We start from the raw sequence: 21904 nt of genomic DNA on the forward strand, positions 1-21904 counted from the left end.
GGGGGCCAATTGAACATGCCATTGCCAGATGTGGAAGTTTGAATGAGTGTTACAGCTGCTTGGTCAGATTTTGCTGCCTTGGTTTCTGGTTGACAGGTGTTATAATGGAAGCCCAGTCATTTCAATGTAATTACCTGGGTTGGAAGCATAAGGCCTAAGGTCAGGGAAACTTCTGCTTCACTTAGCCTTTGTTCAAGACAGCAACTAAATACACACAGTAGGTAAAAGTCATTGAAATTGTATCTATGCTTTAAATGTTTTCTTGATACTGCTTAATCCAGTCACCCTTTCATTTATGACCTCATGAAATAATTTCATCTGGATTAAGCTAGAATTAAAACCCTGTAATTAAAGGACCAAACTTTACACCTGAATGTCTAAAAATATCAAATTAGCTGCTACAAACCCAAGTTATACAACTTGGCTTTGCACTGCTGCTCCACACAGTGAAGGAACAGCAGAAAAAAAAAAAAAGAAAAAAAGAAAGAAAAATTATTAGAAGATGAAGTTTGCCCTCCAGCTGGACTATGTTCTTGTAAAAGCGATAATCTGCGTCAAAGTGATCTAAACAGAGCAACCAGCAAAGGAAATTAAAACTGTCACTCTTTGACACAGGATACCGCTTGATAAGAATGCAGAACAGCTGTAAGCTAAATGAGCCACATAATACTGCATTTTTCATGGCGTCCTTTATACAGACTTCACAATAATGTTACCAGCCTATGGATCTTGTCTGGCAATTAATGATTTGTGTTGGTAACTTATTTTTGCCATTTAGAAATGTATTCTTCATATTTTGTTGAAAAAGTAACAGGATAAGCTGTAATTTGTAACTGCTTTTGGAATGTGAATTGTTTTCTAAGTCTTCTGACAAAAGAAAACACAGTTTCCAGGCCTAAATCCCAAAAAAGCAAAAATCTGGAACAGACTTACAAGTTTCTTTTATGTGCATGGTTTTAAAGAACAATTTTTACTTATTTTATATGTGTGTGCATATATATACACATAAAATATAATTTAATACATATTTTGAAAACAAAATTTAAAGAAAAGATAAAACTCCATCAAACAATTCAGTGAAACTCTATTCTCATTTGGCTGCTTACGTAATTTTAGAAAAGAAGACCTTGGCATGTGGAGTAGCTAATGCTTTCCCATTTTAAACTGCTTTATCTTTCATCCATTTTCAGTCATTTCAGGCAAGTTTACTGGAACCATTTCCTGGGATTTCTTGGAGTTGCGAAAACACATCCCTCTGACCCTCACTCTGCAAAAAAGACCCACTTCAGGCCCTGCACTGAACGGGTCTTACCTTGGAAAAGAATTTCATTGCCTTCTCCTTTGGACCTGAAGATGCAAATAGCATTCAGGGACTACCATGCAAGTTAGATAAAGAAATACTCTTTTTATTACTGCTCCAAGATGGGAAGAAAATACCCACCCATGCCTTAGGAGAGAAGGGCAGTGGAAGTGCAGGCTGCTGCACCAGCCTGGGTGCCGGGGTGTGTGGTGCTACCGAAGGGGCTGTTGGGGGTCATTCTGCCTAGAGATGGGAAGAGCGACAGGATCCTCACCTCTGTTCTTTCCTCTGCACTGGAGCCTCCCCAGGCAAACCTTTCTACTTTACTTCCCACCCTCTGAAAGACGGGAGCTCACTCAGCTAATCCCATGTGTCCACTTCTGTTGTGTCTTGTAGGTGGTTTCACAGCATGAGCCCTGTCAGGAGGATACATCAGCAGTATTGCCACTCTCACACCATGCATTGAACAAAGATCCCAAAGAGCAAGGACACTTAATGTATAATATGATTTTAATTTCCTATATTTGCTTTACTGGGTATATGTTTTGCTTTACTGGGGCATATTTAGCTGTTATTTAAACTCCTATCTATGAGCACAAGGCTTCATAATTGCTTCTTTATTAGAATTATCAGTAGTATTACTATTAGTGAAAGTCTAGTCCACTTTAAGGACTCCAAAGATATTATGGCTTTAATAACACATGTTGGAACCCTCAATAAAGTTGTGAAGCCTCATGAGGCTCTAAAATGAGTGAGACTGCAAATAAATGCTTGCCTTCAGTGAGTTTGTAGTCATTTTCCCTGAAGACAAATTGCATCAGGAGGAAAACACAAGGCAGTTAAAACTGCTGGTTTATTTCAGAATAAAATTGCAGGGAACATTACTGTCAAAGCAAAGTTAAACATCCTGTCAAGCGTGTATAAGGACCTCAGGTCCCACTTCAGCTGAGGAAACATCTTTGCTGGCATTAGTCTAGCTGGGTCATGCTCTGTAAAATGTCAAATGTTTCACTTCCCTTTCTGCCATTCACAGTACTAATACATGGTAAGGATTAAATGAAAGTTACATAACATTCAAGAGTAGAAAATATCTCAAGAAAATATAATTCTTCTTTGTCTGAGGGAGTGTGTGTTTCTTCATTATGCTCCTGGTGTGTTTGAGAACTAATGAACTAGCAGGGAGAGATTTTCAACAGCGGAAATTGCAGCCATGCAGCCATCTGCCATGGTTTTTACAACTCATCTTGATTGGATTTCTGAAGACAAGGTACTTCCTGTGCTCTTCTCCATGCTGATGCTCAGGCTGATGTGGTGGCTCTGGTATTAAGAACCATGGTCTCCTTAGAGCACTCTGCTTGGCACAGTCTCACAAACCTCACAGATGAGGAGCTGAGACTCTTGCCTAGGAGCGTGGGTTGTCTGCCCTCAGGGCAAGACTAGGAGCTGACTGGGAGCCTAAACTCACCACTGTCCTTTTTACATCTGATCATCATGACCTGTTGCTGTTGTGCCCTTTTGCCAGTGTCCTTCCCCAGCTGGACCACAAACTCAATCTACAGGTGTTGCTGTCATGCTTAGGGAAGACCTCAAAGATTTGACCCTCATGTCAAACTGTGAAATAAAAGACTACAGGTATTCAGCACAACTCATGTACATTCACCTCCATGTCATCCTCCAGAAGCCTCTCAGCTGGCTTGTCAATATTCTCTTCAATCTGGCATGTTTTTTTGGGTTTATGAACAGCCACTTCCATCAACAAGCCTATGACATATATGATATACACCAGCCTTGGGTGACAGAGAGGAACAACACAGGGACATGAACTCCAAGCTAACTATCAGACAAAAGTCTGCATAGAGTTGTTCAGGGCTTTTTGTTTCTTTGGTATTTTCTTGCAGCTCATTTTGAAGTTTTGGGGAGCAGTGTCATGCCTTTGGATCAAAGCAAAGGAATGGCAGTGCAAGTAAGTCAGTAGACTGGGGAATAGTCTATTAAATTTTTCTTAGGCTGAATTTTGATGTGTGTTCAACCAACAGTAAGCCCCCAACAAAGAGAAACAGATGGTGAGGTATGGATTTCAGATGGAACAGTTTCCAGATCCGGTTTGTGCCTGTGCTGCTGCTGGAGAGGAGGCAAAAGAGCGGGGGAAGAAGATGAATAGGGAATAAGCAATATGGTACTGGAAGGATTACTGCCACACTTTTCTGTTTTGGCATAATCTTCTCTTAAGACACGGTAAGCTATGACATGTGTTGTAACTAGCACCAAAGAGGGGTTACTGCTCAGAGGGAACTCGTAAGAGAAGCTACGTGCAGCTTTGAGCTTGCGTGCACAGCTGTCCCCAGGAGAGACACAGTGAAGTCATGGTGGTCCTTGGATGACCTCTGGCAGTCTGGGTTGGAAACTGTGTTGCTCAGGCAGATTAGAAACCAGAGCCTGAGCCAGGAGCCTGATTTAGCTACATCTGCGAGTATGCATGCTGAGTGCTTGCAAAGTTGAATTTAATTCTGGCCTCTAATTTCATCTGATGTTTCCCACTGACAGTTTCTTGGTTCATCCTTTGTCGGTGGCCCAACACCAACAGGGTGTTCTAAGATGTTGCCAGGGTTTGTCAGCAGAATTTTCAGGAGAAAAACCCACCTGCATTGCCCATTTTAATTTCAGAAAATACCAGAGTGCTGAGCAATGAGGCTTGAAAGAGAAATACAGCAACAAGGGAAAGGATTGTTCACCATGACTGATGAAAATGACATTGCAGATCTCTGTTTGTGTTTCATGGAGTAAATCCATGAATGAATTAATGGATTTTCTTGCAGTAATTCCATGAATGCATCCGGTAAATAAGAGACCTTGCAGTTTTTGCATATTACACTATTTCAAATTCATCACAGCATTATGACAAATCCTACCTTTTCATGCTGTCTGTCACACAAAGGATCCAGAAACTACTTGCAATTAGCCAGGTCTCTGCTGTGACTAGGTCACGTAATCACAGCTGCCTCAATGTCGCTGTGTGTCACCTTTCCCTTTTCTGCTATTTAAGTATATTTAGGTTTTATTTAGGCTCTTTATTTTAGTTAGGTTCCCTTTCCTATTTACCTGCTGCCTATTTTCTGCATCTTGTGTTGTAAAATCAGGGTAGGAAGTAGAGGGGTGGAAGTTCTGGTGAATTATTTAACCTCACAGTGAGTTAGAGATGGGATATTTTCTTCTGGTTGGGGTCTTCAGACTGTTGTGTAACATCAAACAGTGGAAGCAAAACCACTGTAGGTTCATCCAAAAGGTTTGGCAAAATTAACATTTCCTGAAATGCGAGCAGGACAGGCTAAAATTCTGAAAAACTCCTTTAACTCATGTTATGAGCTGGTACTTGGGTACCATTGATTGCTCTGCAGCACCACTTAAGGGAATCACATGGAAGAGAGCATTTGGACAGCATCATATCCCCACAATGTCTTTCTTGGGGATGAATCTTATTCCTATCCTTTTTTTTTTTCTTGAAGAGGTGGAAAGTCATATTAGGCAATCACCTTGGGAACACAGTTCATTGCTATGGCACCCTTGTTCTATTTCTCTGAAAAGATAACATGATTTATTAAAGGGTATATCCTCTTTTTGGAGGGATCTTCCCCTAAAAACACCACATAATTTAAGGCTGTGGTGGCAGAATTTCTTCCTCCCATCTTCTTTTTTTCCTGTGGAAAAGCTGGTGATCCAGGTCTGTGTTATGAATTTAAACTACGGTACATGTTAGACAGCTCATCTCTGGTTCACAATCCTGTTTCACCTAGCACCATGCCACAGGAGCTGCCCTAAAAAGATCAGTGGCAAAAAGCACTTCACAGAAAGGGCAACAATGGCATCTGTACTTCCAATTCTCCTGTGTAATTCAACTCCAACCCAGCTGCACAAGAAAATACCAAGTATCTCTTTATATGCAATCACGGCATATCTGGATGCTCAGATTGTTAAATGAAGGCGGGAAGGAAGGGTGAAGTCAGCAGCTCAAAGCCCAGATTTTCCTGACTCACTGCTGTGTTCCAGCTGTGTCCTCCAGCTGCTTCCACGCAAGTAACATTTTCTGCTTAGTCACGGCATGACAAGGCATTTTCCCCTCATGATTAATCCCGTCTCTAAGAGCAAACTTGCTTCCGATTCCTGCTCTCTCCTGCCCTGAGGAAAGTGCCCGGGCCATGGCAAAAGCAGATTTTTCTCCTTTTTTTGTTATTTCCCCCCTTTTCCTGGCTGCTGCTCACACCTCACTTTATCTCTGGAGTATGGGAATAACCACAGCAGTTTTAGGGAATTGCCACTCCCATTTACTATCCATCTTATTAGCCAAACTCTGCCAGAGAATGTCTGTAAATGAGGATTTTCTTTGGCACAAACTGCTGTGGTTGTGCACAGCACTTGTAATACTCCTGTTGCCTTTGCAGCTCTTACTGTATGTTGCAACAGCTTGCACAGCCAGTTTCCACACTGTCACTGGCTAAATCATTCTTGGCATCAGTGGATAAGCTTTCCAGAACCTGCAACCCAGCTCTGACTAAGCCAGGACAGGAATCCTGGTCGTGGGCTGTGTTTTCTCTCTCAAGTGTTTTGAAACATTTTGGATTTGACATCTCTGGGCTGACCTCACTTGGGCCACAGAGGAGCACACTGACCTCCCAAGTCATGGAGCTGGAGGCACCTGTTTCCAGCAACAGCAAACAGTGTGTGCTGGAGCAGGTTGGGTCCAAAAGTAAACTGTGAGGTTCAAATCCTGCTTTTAGTAAACCAGGTGCTGATATGGGTCAGTGATTTATTGTTCTATTTATCACATGTTTCAGAGAGCAAAATGTTGGGTTTTTATATTTTGTGGATAAGATTCTGTGGAAAGCCCATCCAGTGAAATCTGTGAGCTCTCCTGTAATAAGATAAATCTGTGATCTCTCCTTTAGTAAAATAACATAGCTAAAAACACAGAACATCAGTATTTATGAGGCACACAAAGGCACCACAGCCTGGTCAAAGGTTTCAGACTAGAGGCCCATGTTCATGGAGCTGACCCTGGAGAGAGAAGGCAAAGTTGCTTTCAGTTAGAGACTTGTAGCCAGGGCTTTATTAAAAAATTGAAAAATGCAGAGCAGTACAAGTAGGAAATCATAGGGAAAAGTGTTTTCATGCAAGTTGGAGAGCTGTCACAATATAATTATGTTTGAAAAATAGTCCTTAATTTCCTTTGTACAAACCTGGTGGCACAATGGCCCTTTTGTCATATCCCCCTGCTCTCTCCAGCTGGTCACTCCTGACACAAGGAACAGTTGTCACAACACTGCTACCAACAGAAGGTTAAGATGAATGGATGTGAGCTGGATCTATTCTATCTGAGGTCTCCAGTAAGGTTACCAAGACAGGAAGATTGGGGAAATGTGAATGAAATTTGGCAATTGTCATGAAATTCCCAAATATCCTAAATATGAACAAAAGAAGAAATAGATGGGATTTTTTTTTTTTCCCACTTTAGACTACCTTGCCGATAATTAGATGTCAGATCATCAGAGAAATGTAGAACCATTTAGGTTGGAAAAGACCTTTAAGATCATCAAGTTTAAGGGTTAACTCAGCTGACAAGTCCACCGCTAAACCATGTCCCCAAGTGCCACATCTACATGTCTTTTAAATACTTCCAGGTGTAGTGACTCAACCACTTCCGTGTGCAACCTGCTTCAGTGCCTCACAACCTTTTTGATGAAGAAATATTTCCTAATGTCCAGCCTAAACCTCTCCTGGTGCAACTTGAGGCTATTGCCTCTTTTCTTGTTACTTGGGGGAACAGACCAACACTTACCCCACTACAGCCTCCTTTCAGGCAGCTGTAGTGAGCAATAAGGTGTCTCTGTGTCTCTGAGTGTCCAGGCTAAACAGCTCCAGCTCCCTCAGTCTCTCCTGTGTGCACCAGACCCTTCCCCAGCTCTGTTGCCCTTCTCTGGACACCCTCCAGCACCTCCTTTCTTGTAGGAAGGAGTCCAAAACTGAGCACAGGATTTGAGGTGTGGGCTCACCAGTGCTGTGTACAGGGGACAATCCCTGCCCTGGTCCTGCTGGCCACACCATTGCTGAGCCAGGCCAGGCTGTCACTGTCCTTGGCCCCCTGGGCAGGGCTGGCTCTTGTTCAGCTGCTGTCAACCAGCACTTCCAGGCCTTTTTCCCCTGGGCAGTTTTCCAGCCACTCTGCCCCCAGCCTGTAGCACTGTCTGGGGTTGCTGTGACCCAAGTGCAGGACTCAGCACCTCACCCTGTTCTGTCACAGCCTTGGCCTTGGCCCATCGATGCAGCCTGTCCTGATCCCCCTGCAGAGCCTTCCTACCCTCCTGCAGATCAACACTCCTGCCCAGCTTGGTGTCTGCAAGCTTGCTGAGAGTGCACTCCATCCCCTCATCCAGATCACTGATAAAGATATGGAACAGGGCTTGTCCCGACACTGAGGCCTGGGAAACCTCTTGTGATCAGCCATCCAATCACAAGATAAACCAATAAACCTCAAGAAGGAATCAATGAACTAGTGTGTCACTGGAAGAGGTGTGTTACATGAACAGAAGTACCCCAGGCAGCCTTGTATTTCAGCAAGATCTTCTGCTGCAGAGGCTTGCACAGTTCTGCTGAAAGTGCTGCTGCTGCTTTCACATCCTGTTAGATTTCAGGAAACTTTGCTCAATCTCCCTGAAAGTGATTGACGTGGTTTCAATCTCATTACTTTGTATATACTTTGTTCTGTTTCAGAGGAAAAAGTGAATAGGAATGTCTGTCCCTTGACCAGAAACCAGAAGTACCTGCTGAGAATGAAACAGAAAAAATTAAAAGGCTTGCAGCTGGCTAAAGTGCTGGAGGCTCTCACTGTATTTCCTGGGAAGCCAGTGAAGAGAAAAAAGGGAATTTTATCTCCTTAAATCCCTTCCCAGTTTCCTAAGCTCTATGATCTGATTTTCCACCGGCTGAAGATGACTCATCAAATAGCTCACGCAAAGGTGTTCAGTGCCTCTTGAGAGCCATGGCTAGAGGATACAACATCGAGCCTACTAAAGGGAAAACACCAAGAGAATGCAGCAGTGACTGCTCCCAGACCAAGGGCAGGAGCCATTGCTCACAGCTTTCCAGGATTGTGCAGGGTCCTCTCCCACTTCCCTTTTCTGTGAAGGAGACCATGATGAGCTTCCCCTGTGTGAAGAAACAGAAGATGCCTGGCTGACTCGATGGCTGCTAGCTGTAGGGATATTACAATAATTAATCAAACTGGCAGTCTATGGTAGATTATCTACAGCTGATCCCTTCATTGTACAGGCAGGGAATTGAAAATGCATGCTCTCTTGTCCAAAGACACAAAATGAATTAGTATCAAAGGCCACATGAAAATTCTTGAGGCCAAATGCTAATTTCAAATGCCCACATTACCAGTTAGATGCATCATCAAAAGTATTTAATTGATGTTTTGTAGGCACATTTCTTTACTGATAATTCAAACCATGTGACAATTTAAATTCTTATGTCTGATGTTAGAATTGAAGGCCAGAAAACCTCATGCTTAATCATAAAATGCAATGACCAATGACCCCGAACCCAAGGGTAATTCACTGCCTATTTTCTATGGCATTACAATGATCAGGGTTTCTTAATGAAATAGCCATACCCTTGGTGAATCTGCTGAATGCAAATATTCAGATTTTGCTGTGGTAGCATAGGCTAAAAAAGAGCCCAGACAGCTCTAATCAGAAAAGCAGCACAGCACATTGCAATTACACAGCAGGCTTTTCTCTGGATCACCCAGAGCGGGACTCATTGAAATTGAACTCTTTACAAAAACACTCTTCATATTCACAGCACTCTGTTATAATTGACCAACAGGTGTTTGGAGCTTAAACACATGAGAGAACTGTGATAGATATTTTGTCTTAACGCTAAATATTGTATTCCATTCTCCCAGCTTCAGGGTTTGCCACAAGCCGCATTTGCTCCCTGCAGTTTTTGAAAAATCCTGAGCTTTGTGAATTTTCTCTGGTAACATAGACTGTATCTCAAACTAGTGGGATTTTAATAAGCTTCCAGGTCTCACAGGCTAGAACAGAAGTGTAGATGGCACTCTTTGAAAGAAGTTATATGAATTGCAACTGGAAAATATTATAACCTATATTGCAGTTCGCAAGCACCATCACATCCTGTCTATAGTTTTGCAGAAGTCTATCACAAGTCTAATCTTTCTTCTACTTTGTTTTTAATAACAGTTATTTTTGCTGCAAAGTAACAGGGTTACAGACACCATGCAAAACTCGACAAGACCCTACAAGTGTTTTGGGTTTGTCTGGAAGAACGTGGAACGTGGCTGTTTCCCATGAGTGTGGGTGATTGCTTCATCCCAGAATCACTCCCAGCTTCCCTCTTATCTAATTACCATGTACCACACAATGTAACCACAGCTTTTTAGATTGGTTTTGGGGCTTTGGGCCTTTCAGCTAGGAAAGTTTTTTTTATTTCTTCACATTTTCCCCAAAGCTGTCATATTTCCTAATTTCCTTGTATATGCAAGAGTGCTGAGTTTTATCACTGGCTGACTGTTGTGTTTTCACCCCATCCAGCAGCCAAGCCCCACGCAGCTGCTATCTCATTCCCCCACCATTTGGATCAGGGAGAGAATCAGAAGTGTAAAACCCAGAAAATACATGGGTTGAGATAAAGACAGTTTAATAGGGAAGGCAAAAGCTGCACACAAGCAAAGCAAAGGAATTAATTTGCTGCTGCCCATGGGCAGGCAGGTGTTCAGCCATCCCCAGGACAGCAGGGCCCCATCACACCTAACAGTTACTTAGGAAGACAAACACCATCACCCCAAATGTCCCCCTCTTCCTGCTTCTTCCCCCCACTTTATATGCAGAGCATGATGTCCCATGGTCTGGAACATCCCTCTGGTCAGTTGGGGTCACCTGTCCTGGCTGTGTCTCCTCACAGCCTCTCATGCACCCCCAGCCTCACCAGCACTACAGTATGAAAAGCAGAAGAGACCTCATCTCTGTGTAAACCCTGCTCAACAGCAACAAAGACATCTCTGTATTATCAACTCTGTGTTCAGCACAAATCCAAAACACAGCCCCATACCAGCCACTGTGAAGAAAATGAACTCTACCCCAGCTTAAACTGGCCTTGTGTCATACTGCTGCCTTTTATTGTTGAAGCATTAACATTTCTGTCTTTAATGAATAATTCTTATTAAGAAAACCTTCTTCAAGGGTTAATTGGAGAATGAATTTACTAAAGCATATTCTAAGGATATAATGGAAGATGCTTGTACCCTGTCACTGGAGAGTGGTGTAAAACTCCCCCAGTTCTCAATGAAACTCACCAAGGGTTTTGATAGCTCTGCATATATATTTCTGAGTGAAACTGGCCTGGCTCACTGCCATCTCTTTAGCTGTTAATGCTGTCTCTGTATTTCCTTGGAATCAGTGGGATCACAACCTCTAAGCACTGCAGCTTCCCAGCTGGAGGAAAGGACCCAGTCACTAAATCTTTTATAAATATTTAACTTAATATCAGTTAAAAGGAAAAACACATTGCATGCACCAGCATCTCTTCTGAATTAGGATGCACTTTTGCTGCAGTAGTCTGAAATCTGTGTGCCCTTGCCATGACTCCCTATTTGACCAATTTTTTTTGATGGTGATGGGGGTGTTGTGTCTCAGTGCCCTTAAGATGGTAACTTTAACAGTAACCAACCTTCATGGGTCAAGCTTTTGTATTAGATTAATTATGTCAAAGAACACAACTCTGGCAATCTAGATTTCAGTTTTGAAAATTTCATGGCACTTCAGAAACCATGTTTTCAATAACCTCCTGAATTATACTGGAGTCACCCTTGTAGGAAAAAACATTTTCCTCTAAATAAGGGGCCTTTGAATACTTTTGTAGAAATTATGGTGAGCAGAAGCATTATATTACTGGGTCACTGGATCCCTGAACAAGCAAGGCTTTCCACTTCTGAATGTGTTATGGTGTTTCTTTAGAATAGATTAAACTTAGCTACTTCTACTAACTGCAGCAGACATTGAGGGTAGGTGGCTAGCTTGGCACACAGAAGACAGATGGATAGTGAGCAGTTAGGAAATGAATCAGCTTCTCCATCAGTTTTAGTGGAACAAGTCATGGACCAAGGAAGCACAGGGCCTGGAAAAGCTACCAAGCATTCCTGGTGTCCTCATCCCATCTAAGTTGCACTTACAGAGACTAGAAAATGCTTCTTAATAATGTTCAGTGGTTACCTTATTCCCTTTCTTTGTGCACTGTCTTTTTCCTAGCCTTCTTTTTTCTTGTATACCAGAATCAAATTGCAGCAAATAGTCTCTCTCTGTTTGCTAAAGATTTACAGGGGCACTGGATGCTCTGAACTTTCTGACTTTTACATTTCTCTGGGCTGTGCCCTAAAGGACAGTATAGACAGCAGGGGGATATGTGTGTGTGAATCACAGAATCAATTAGTTTGGAAAAGACCTCTGAGGTTATTGAGTTCAGCCTAGGAGCAGACACCACTGTGCCAACTAGACCATGGCACTGAGAGCCAATCCAGTCTTTCCTTAAACACCTTCAGGGATGGTGACTCCACCACCTCCCTGGGCAGCCCAGTCACTCTTTCTGTGAAGAAATTCTTCCTGATGTCCAACCAAAACCTCTCCTGGTGCAGCTTAAGACTGTGTCCTCTCCTCCTGTCAATTCCCTGTTTGCCTTGGAGAAGAGACTGATCTCACCTGGTTACAGCCTCCTTTCAGGCACTTGTAGGGGGCAATAAGGTCTCCCCTGAGCCTCATTTCCTCCAGGCTGAACAGCCCCAGCTCCCTCAGCCACTTCTTGTAAGACTTGTCCTCCAGACCCTTCACCAGCTTTGTTGCTGCTCTCTGGACTCTGGATTTAACTTGTAACTGGTGTGAATAATCCAGTTGTACTCTGACTCTATTCTCTTTTATACTGCCTCAAACACTGATGTAACAGTGACATCATGTTGTGTGTGGATCTACCTGCTGTTCCACCATGATTCATGTGCTAACGCCTGTTCTGCTCGGGCTGCACTGGCTATGTCAGGCTGTGAAGTCAGAGTTACTTCCCAGGAACATCTTAACTAGCTTCTAGATCTGCATGTACTATCAGTTGGAAGCCTGACTCATCCATTTCTTTGGCAAAAGCCCACCAAACTCCACAGCTTTTAGAAAGCGGACAATTGAAAAATGTCTCCTCTCTTTAGAAGGAGAAAAACCAAAACCCATCCACAGCTGGTGAATGATATTGTTGCTAAACTATTCCATTACTATGAGATAAAATAGTACAAGGACCACTCTTGGGCTGTGTAAAAAATGATGACATTATGCTAAAGCTTTATGATAAATATTGTATTCCATTTGCAACATGGAATACAATATTAGTCAGCTTTAAGTATGCTCCCCATTCTGAAAGGGGAGTTCAGCACTTTTCACAGGGAAATGAGGGGGCTGAGAACCTACATGTTCACATCCTAATCTGTGGGCTGGCTGGGAGAGGAGCAGATTGGCTTTCTTTGACCTCTGCTTAGCAAGGGTAAAAACCTTCCAGTCTTCTCCTTGGAGGCTCTGGGAATGGAAGTTACTGGAAATTGAAGGTGGTAGCAAAAGGGTTCAACCAGGATTTTGACAGTAAATGTAATGAGTGTGGTAATCACATAAAGCAGCTCTCTTGAGCATCTTCTGGCAATATATTCATGATAGAATGAGATTCAGTAGAAAGTGCAAAACTTTTCTAGGAATCTGTGGAGTTAATTGAGCATTTATCCTAAACTCAGTATTGCAGTGATTAGTTCAAAAGCTTAGGTATAGCAGGATATAGCTATCTAAAATATCAAACTTATTGCAGTTAAGGTATAACCCTTGCCCTACATCTCATGTTTAAAAAGTGCTGCTAGAAAGAATGTCAGTACTGTATGTAGTCTTTCCATCAGGCAGGGAATGGAGGAGCACATGACAACTTCCCCTTTGCTGAGATTTGCATAAAGTCTTTGGTACTGACAGTATTTTGCATTGACTTTCATGAACAAAATGAAGGGGTAGGAAATGCACTGAAAACTAAATTGTCTGTGGAAGACCGCCATGCAGAGAGGCTTCCAAGACCACCTTTGTGTACAGCCTCACGGATTTCACCTCTTCCTCTGCTGCAGAGCTGGGCAAACGGTTCTTGTTTAGCAGCTCAGCTTCCTTTCCCCACCAAATGTGTATTTTCTCCAGAATGTCTTGCTGATGCTACATCTCCTGGGAAGGCAGGCGCATTTCCTGGAGGACAGCCATGAGGCACTCCCACGGCTGAGCTCTGAAACGCTTCTGGCCCGAGAGAACAGCACGAGAAGCTGGGGGAGGTGGAGGCAGAGGGGCTGTAAAAGGCAGCAATAGATGAAATGCTTGGGGTTACAGCCCTGGTCTGGGGAAGCAGCAAGGTGCTGAGTGTTTTAGCTGTACCATGGTTATACTAGGTAGCCTTTCAGGACCGTCTGGAGTACAAGGAAGATGAGATGGTCTCTGATACAATGCAAAAACAAGCTATATATCAAATCAGTTACTTCATTTCAAAAATTACTCATTTTTTTTGGCAGAGGAAAACTGCTTGGAGGAAAACTTAAAAAAAATACATTTATCAGTTTTTCAGAACACTTTGCATTTCTTAGGAATGGCGTGGGGTTTTTGGATCAACAGGGGAAGGTTTTAAAAATAGCAACATGAACTCCTACTACTTTTCTAGCACTTAATCATTAGTCTTATGCCAGGAAGGATCCTTTCTGTCAAACTTACATGAGATCCTCTGACTGCTGATTGATAATTGCCTAGGAAATACTAAGAATAAAGAAACTTTTCAGAGTCCTATTTAAATAGCAGAACTCAAAGGTTGACCAAAATATTGAAACATTTTCCTTACCTTAAGGTATTTATGAGTTATTTCTACTCTGTATCTTGCACAATATTGCTGCAAAATCTGCCAGGCATGTTTTTAGAAAGAGTCTTTATTCTATAAATTTGCTTTAACATCTTGGGTGTTCTCTGGCTGCTGATTTTGATGAGCAAGAAATACACATCTGACACTTAGTCTTTGTGCAAAGTCTTGTTTTGCTTCAACATTATGTTCACTGTTTAATAAACCTGTTATTGTTTTGCTTCAACATTAGGTTCACTGTTTAATAAATCTGTTATTCTTCTTTCTGCTCCAACAACCACCAAAATCCTATGAGGACTCTTGAATAAGACACCCTGGCTGATATACTACGTTAAGGAAGTATGATACTGTATGTAGGAAATGCAACCTGCAGTTCACATTTTGAAAATATGTTTATTGTAGTTCCTAGGGCTTTTGTAGTATTAATAGCCAATGTAGATATATTGTAATGATCTTCAGCTTAATCCCTGAAATTCTTACTAGACTAGCTGTGTTCTGACTCTGTTAAGGAAATGACTTAGGAAGCAACAGACAGAGAAGAAGGGGTGGATTCAGCTGCTTTTTGAGAAAGTGTAGTAGCTAGTCAGTCTGGGAAGTTATGCAAAGGTCAGTCTAAGACAGATGTGATGGCTGTGAATTGTGGTGCTTGCTACCTACATTCTCGCATTAGGGCATGTGTTACTTGGCTTGTTCACTAAATTGTAAAATGAATAGCTTGTGCAATCCATGCAATTTGTTCCTTTCAAATTCCCTCCTTTCAAGTCTTGATGATAGTGTGTTCCAGTAAATCAACAGCAAAGGGTTTTTTTTCCCCTCCTGATATTTGTCTGAAGCTTCAAATAATGTTATTTTAGCCCTTACAAATTGGAAGTAACCAATAGTAGTTGGACACATCTCCCATTACAAAGTTGGCAGACAAGCCTGTGAAATCCCACACTCATACCTCTGCCAAGTGGAGAGGGAAAGCAGAATGAGGGCAGGGGAGCCACCGCTCTACTGTAGAGCCGGCTGGCGGGAGGTGCGTCAGCAGAGTGACTCTCACTTGACACAAGTCAGAGGCTATGGGGGGGCACGTAAAAACAATTAAATTTATTTATCCTCAGGGCTTTATTCACTGCTGGAAATTACATGCAAAAAGGAAGAAGCAGATTTGAAATGAACTCTGAGGGGACTTTTTTGGAAAGTTTTGTGGTACTGTCACCACCTTTACTGGAAGAGAAGTCCCCAAAGGTTGATTTGTTTCTGCGGAATGGTCTTGACCCTTTTAAAGACAATTAAACACTCTTGGAAAAAAATCTCTTTTAATTTTTTTTTAAAATATTTTTCTTCTTATTTAAGGTTAGTCCTCTGAGCATTTTAGAACATCATTTTCCCTGAAGTATTTTATAATCATTCAGGTACCATTTATACATTGCATATTAAAGGTACAGCAGCTGCCCTCCAACGTTTAAGGTTTATAGGAGGATGTTCAAAATTGCCCTCCCTGTTAGTGAACTCTAAACCTAATACTGAGAGACATGTTTCGTTCAAAATGAAAAAGAAATGAAAGACCTTAGTTCGGTGAACTTGTAAAGACACATTAATTCCCGTTTTTTCTCAAAGACTTGTTTCCCTTGGAAGATTTTCCTCAAAGTTATCACCAGTAAGGAAGGATTTAGGCATGGTCCTTTTGTTACCTTCTCTAGTAAAGAAACCACTGGCACTGTCTTATCTATGGAGCCCCTGTAGGCCACTGATAATAGCCAGGCCATAGAAGCTATAACAACAGTGGTGGGTTTCATTTTCCAGATACCTGGAGCTGAAGTCATTGCAGTATTCCGTGTCTTTATGAAGGAACTGTGATATCTGAAGAAATGGAGACAGTATCAGAAGGGAGAAAGACCTTATTCCTCTACCATTAATTTATTCATGTAGCTGAAGCTGTCTATAAAACATCTGATTTCAAAAATAAGGCAACTTTAGTGAATTAAAAGAATTAAACATTTTATGAAAAATGTTCATATTTTTTGGTTCAGTCTATGTAAAGCCCCAAGAAAACCTCTTTGTCTTAAATTTTTCATGGGATTTATATTAATGCCATAATTTCCCTCATGTAAATTAATACTTCTGAGTTTTTAGAAGGCTGTGGTAGAAAGCCTGTTGTGGTTAGCACCTTTCCACCATTTCAGGTGTAGAAAATTTCAGGAAAGACACAGAGAGGGATCAGCTGTTGAGCAAACAGTGAGAGGGCTGAGCAGATGTTCCCTTCCCTAAGCAGCACTCATCCTGGACTGTGCAGGAGGTAAGAATGCACTGGAGAAGACATCTCATATTGTGAAAATAAAGGCAACCTCATGATGGACAAACCCCAGGAGGGGCCAGCATCACACAGGCTCGCTGATACACTTCTGAGCCACCTTTCTTTAAGTGGTGACACTCACCACAGAGAGTAGACATGGTCTTGATGTGGAGGAGCCTTGATACCATCTCTACAAAATGCTTATTAAAAGGCACATACACAGGTGATTTCACTTGAATCAAAATCCCTTTTCAAGTAATGACAATTCTTTCAAAACAACAGGCAGCTCTTTTTTTAAAAACAGCAGTAATGTTGTTTTTAATTTCTTTTTTAATGTATTTGAAAAAACTGGTATTTCTATTCAAATTCATCCTCTTTTTCTAAATTTTCTTTTCCTACCTTAACCCTATGGAACAGGTTGGCCAAGTTTTTCCCCATTTAGTGTAAGATCTCTTGGGTCATTCTGAGACCAGGCTTTGCAAGGTCTCATGTTGAAAGGACAGAGATGCTGGTTCATTTGCCAAGATCTTTCATCTTTTCTTTGAGCCCAAAAGTTAACCAGCTAGTGATGTTGAAAAGCTGGGAAACAGAAAATTGTAAAAACAGAAGCAATCTAGCTCAAAAAGTAGTAGTTATTCAACTTTCACTTTGCAGGGTCAGTCTTTACTTCCCTGATTACTGTCTCACCATCATGTTTTTTCCTAGAACAAACCAACCCTATAGTTCTCTTTTGGTGACTCCTTTCATTTCAAAGTAAAACCAAAGTTTTAGAGAGAAAATTTTAAAGAAATTATCATGTATATTCTTCTCGTCATAGAATGTTACATGTAATTTAAAAAAATTGTAACAAAATCAGTTTGTTTTTCAATCTCTCGTTTATTTTTATTATTTTTATCTAGTTTTTTGTTACCAATGACAATGCAGCACAGAAACCTAATTTTCATAAATTTGTTTTAAAGGGAAAATCACTATTCAACATAACAGGGTAAAGACAGATCCTTTTCTTTGCATGATAGGTACTAGGGTAGTCTGCCTGATGGCAGGGGATTCAAAGGGGCACATCCAACAGGTTTGTGTTGCTCTTTAAATCTTTTCCCAATAAAAGTTCAGTGTCATGGCAAAGTAGAAAAACAAACAGCAAAATATAGTTATTATTTCTGATGGTTGTGTTTTAAACAGATGACATCAAAGTCAGGGGAAGTAAGAACTGTCCTGCATTAGTCAATCTTGTAGCTCAACAAAAGCTTTATTCTATTGCAATAGTAAAGCTGCAAATTTCCTTTAACCACAATGGGATTTGCTAAATGCTTTTTTGCTCTTACCACGTACAAATGAATGGTATTGCAAAAGGTAGGGCAGAAATTCTGAAAGATGGATATCCTGTTTCACTTGGGGCAAGGAAAAACATGCTCATAAAAAGAAATTGAAAGCAAGTTATGTGGTGATGAATTCTGCAGGCAGTTGAAGAAAGCAACAGTGAAATAAAACCACACATTAACCTGAGGAAAAAAAGCCTGATTTCTACCTGGTGTTTTGTTTTTGTTAAGATCTCTTATTCTATAAGGATTTAAGAAAATACTCAGTATCTTGTCACATAACTAATTGCTGCAGTTACATACTAACTTGACAGACTACTCCATCTCTAAGACTCTCCTATTCATAATTAGATTTCTTTCCAAGAACTTTTGCTGTCTTTTTAATTGTCTGAATACATTTGATCACAAAAATTTGTGTTAAAGTGATTTTTCCTCTATGTTGAATGGTGGCATAATACACTGAGATAAGTTTTCTAGTCTGGTGAGTACAGGACTTTTTGAATCGCCCTTCTTGAGACACGATTTTGACAGATCAGCCTTTGTTATAGGAACAGTCTCTGCCTGCATCAGTGCAAAAATGGCACCCAGTGTGTGGGTGTGAAGCACATGCAGATACTGGACTTGGTGTGTACTGGTACTCAGGACACTTCCTTGTGTGGCAAAGCCATCATGCTGTGACCCTGTTCCTCTGCTGTTTCCAATGCCTGCCCTGCATCCTGTGTGTGCTTTGCCTGCACTGTCTGCACAGAGCTTATTGCAGGACCTTTTTCTGCTGTCCTTATCCCAGCTGAGTTCTGCTACTCCAGGACCACAACACCAGCAGAGAGGTGTTCAAACACTCCAGGTATTTTCCAGGAGTATTCCAGGTGTTTTCTAATCAGAGATCTGATTATATAATAAGGTCTAAGAATGGTAAAGATCATCTAGTCCCAACCCCCACTGCCTTGGGCAGGGATAACTCTCACCAGACCAGGTTTTTCAAGGCTTTATCCAGCCTGACTTTGAACACTGCCAGGTTTGGGGCATCCACAACTTCCCTGGGCAACCACCCTTGTATGAGAAAAAATCGTCCTAATATTTAACCTGAATTTGTCCTCTTTCAGTTTTCACTCATTATTCCTTGTCCTATCACTGCTGATCAAGAGTCCCCTCTCCAGCTTCCCTGTAGGCCCCCTTCAGATGCTGGAAAGCTTCTATGAGGTCTCCATGCAAACCTCTTTTCTCCAGGCTGAACAGCCCCAACCTTCTCAGCCTATCTTAGAAGGGGAGGTGCTGCCAGCTGTATCAGCTTCCACCTGAAGCATTAATAGTGGGTAATAATCTGTGGGTTTGAAAAGGCTTGGCAACTTCTCCAGACTCCCAGAAGCCAAAACACCTCCCTCGAAAGCAGGTCAACAGATGAGTACCCAATTCATTATACATATATTTATTAATTACACGTATATCAACATATAAAACATGCAATGTAACAAATATGTTCGAATATTTGCATTATTGTAAATTAGCTGTAACAATAATTTGAATATCTTTTGAAGAATATGAAATTTAACAAGTCATTTCCTCTTTCTACTGTAACAACATATTCTGCAATTGTGAGGATGGTTTCAGGGAGTGACATGAACAGCATTTTATGAAACTTTTCATGGAATTATGAAACTGGTACTGTACAAATTTTAATTAGGGAATTTCCCTAAACATCAGAGAACAACAGCCATCGACATCAGATCCCAGTAAAATCCACTGAAGAATTTGCACACGGTTGTAGAGGAAAGAATGGTGCAGTGAAATAAGCATGACTTCAGTACCACATCCATCATCACAACTTCATATTTTCCACGACTCATTAAAAAACCCCAGGGGCCTCTTTTAAACCACTCTTAAAGACTTAAGCATTCATGAAGATGAAGCAGAGGGTTGTTCCATACAGTGGCAAGAGAAAGGCCTATGTGTAAGGTGTGTTCTGGCCTTTGTGAGGGGCACAGGTCAATCATGCCTTCTTCTTACTGGCAGATGTCCCCAGGAGTAGTGACATCCAGCCAGGTGGATCCATCCATCCATCCTGGTTGGCTAACCAGGCTATGCAGTTTCCATTTTTTGTTGGTGCTGGTGCCAGCACAGAGGCTGTCCCCACATCACAGCAGAAACCCAAGGGAATGTCCCTTAGCCATGGCCCCACAATATTAAGGACATGCATAGTCCTCAGAGGGGTATGAGGCCACAGACCTCCAGGGAAGAATATTTTGGTGCTAAATCTGCTCATATGAGTAGTCACAAGAGTCTGTCTAGGAATCAGATGTCCAGTCATAGCTCTGAGCCTTGGGTCACGCTTGAACACTTGAGTCACATTTGAACACTCGAGTCACACTTGAACATTCAAGTCACACTTGAGTCACATTTGAACTTTGCATAAAATGGTGTGTGTGTGTTCAGTTTTAGATATAGCCTGAATAGTTTTGTTCTGCAGAATACTAGCTGCAGGAAACACTTTTCTTTGGTAAGATTCTAATTTAAAAACCTGTGTATGACTTTCCTTTCAATCCGTTGTATTTTCTCCTTTTGATGTTTAAATAATTTATCACTTTGGTATAGTTCACCTTTCACATTTATCACCTGAATCTGATAGAAATATCTCCTGAGCATCAAAGAAGATTAATGCAGAGGAACCTGTTTGCTGTGGGTTAGAGGACATTGAAGGTTTACATAAGAAATTATAGTATTTACATTTTGAAAAACGATGTGACTTGTGAAGGAATATATATAATCACACTTAAGGAATTAAATACTAGTACATGAATAAGAAAAATAATGCATAGACATTAACATAATTTATCATATTTCATTTAATGGATGAAGATTCCATTCCTTTATCAAAGAGGCCATATAATTTCAATGCCCATATATGCACTTTATAAAGACATTTCTTTCCTCCTCTTTAACAAGCGGCTTCACTAAAGCTGCTGCAAGTCTAATGTGGGACTGAAATGGCTCTAGAAGAACAAGTTAACTGACCCAATGCTCTGTTTATCTCCCTCAGTTATGGGTCTGGGGTGGTGAGATTTAGGGAAAAGCATCAAGACCTCATGCAAAGCTGCACACAACACAAGGGAATTCTGCACTGCAGGGTGTTCCAGTTGGGCTCATTCCCTTTGCTTGGCAGTGGATCCTGAAGGAACTATCCCCTCCGTTACTCCAAAGATAGTCCCACTGAATGCACTTCCGTGACAATCTGTTGTCTCCAGTTAAAGAAAAAGGTTGATTTGTATGTTTTGCTGAAGGAGAGACTCCTTGAGCCTGGCTGTATTGGAATGGAAGATCACCCTGATGCCACGTACACTGTGTGAAACCCATGATCTCAGCACTGAGTCTTCTCACAAGCTTTCTGCCTGACCCCAGCCAAAAACATCTCCCTCCCTACTCTGCTGCTTGGGCAAAATCAATAAAAAAGAAACTGACAGAAGTAGTTTACTACAATAAACAAGAAATAATGCATCAAAAGACCCTAAAGGGAACACACTGTTACAGTTTCCTGATGTATCATCTAATCCAGATTATTAGTGTTTATATCTACTAAAATTGTCTGGGACAATCCATGGTAACTGGCCTAGATAAAATATAGATGAAGTTTATGTTGTGCACAGGAAATTCCGTGCCTTATAAAAGTTTTTGACCTGGTTTGCCTTTGAACAATCTATGCTGGCTGCTTTCAGTCATCTTTGTGACTTTCTTGTGGTTGGAATGATTTCCAGGAGGATTTTCTCCATGACTTTCTCTGGACTTAAGACATCTGTTTGGCCTGCTTTTCCCTGGGATGGAGATAGTGTGTGATGTGTTTTTTCTGAACAGCTGACATCTCCCCCAGTATCATTGACCTTTCAAAGATAATAGAGAGGGGCCACACAGTCAAAACCTCATGACTTTCAGGTGTGTCCTACCTGGTCCTGTGAACTTGCATCTATTAAATTGGCTCCAATACTCCAGTCCTCACCTGTGAAAACAACTTCCTAACAGGGCCCTGAGTGCACTAATGGGCTTCAATTACTTTGA

This window comes from Cyanistes caeruleus, chromosome 1 (genome assembly GCF_971803275.1).
Source record: "Cyanistes caeruleus chromosome 1, bCyaCae1.hap1.1, whole genome shotgun sequence".
NCBI lineage: Eukaryota > Metazoa > Chordata > Aves > Passeriformes > Paridae > Cyanistes > Cyanistes caeruleus.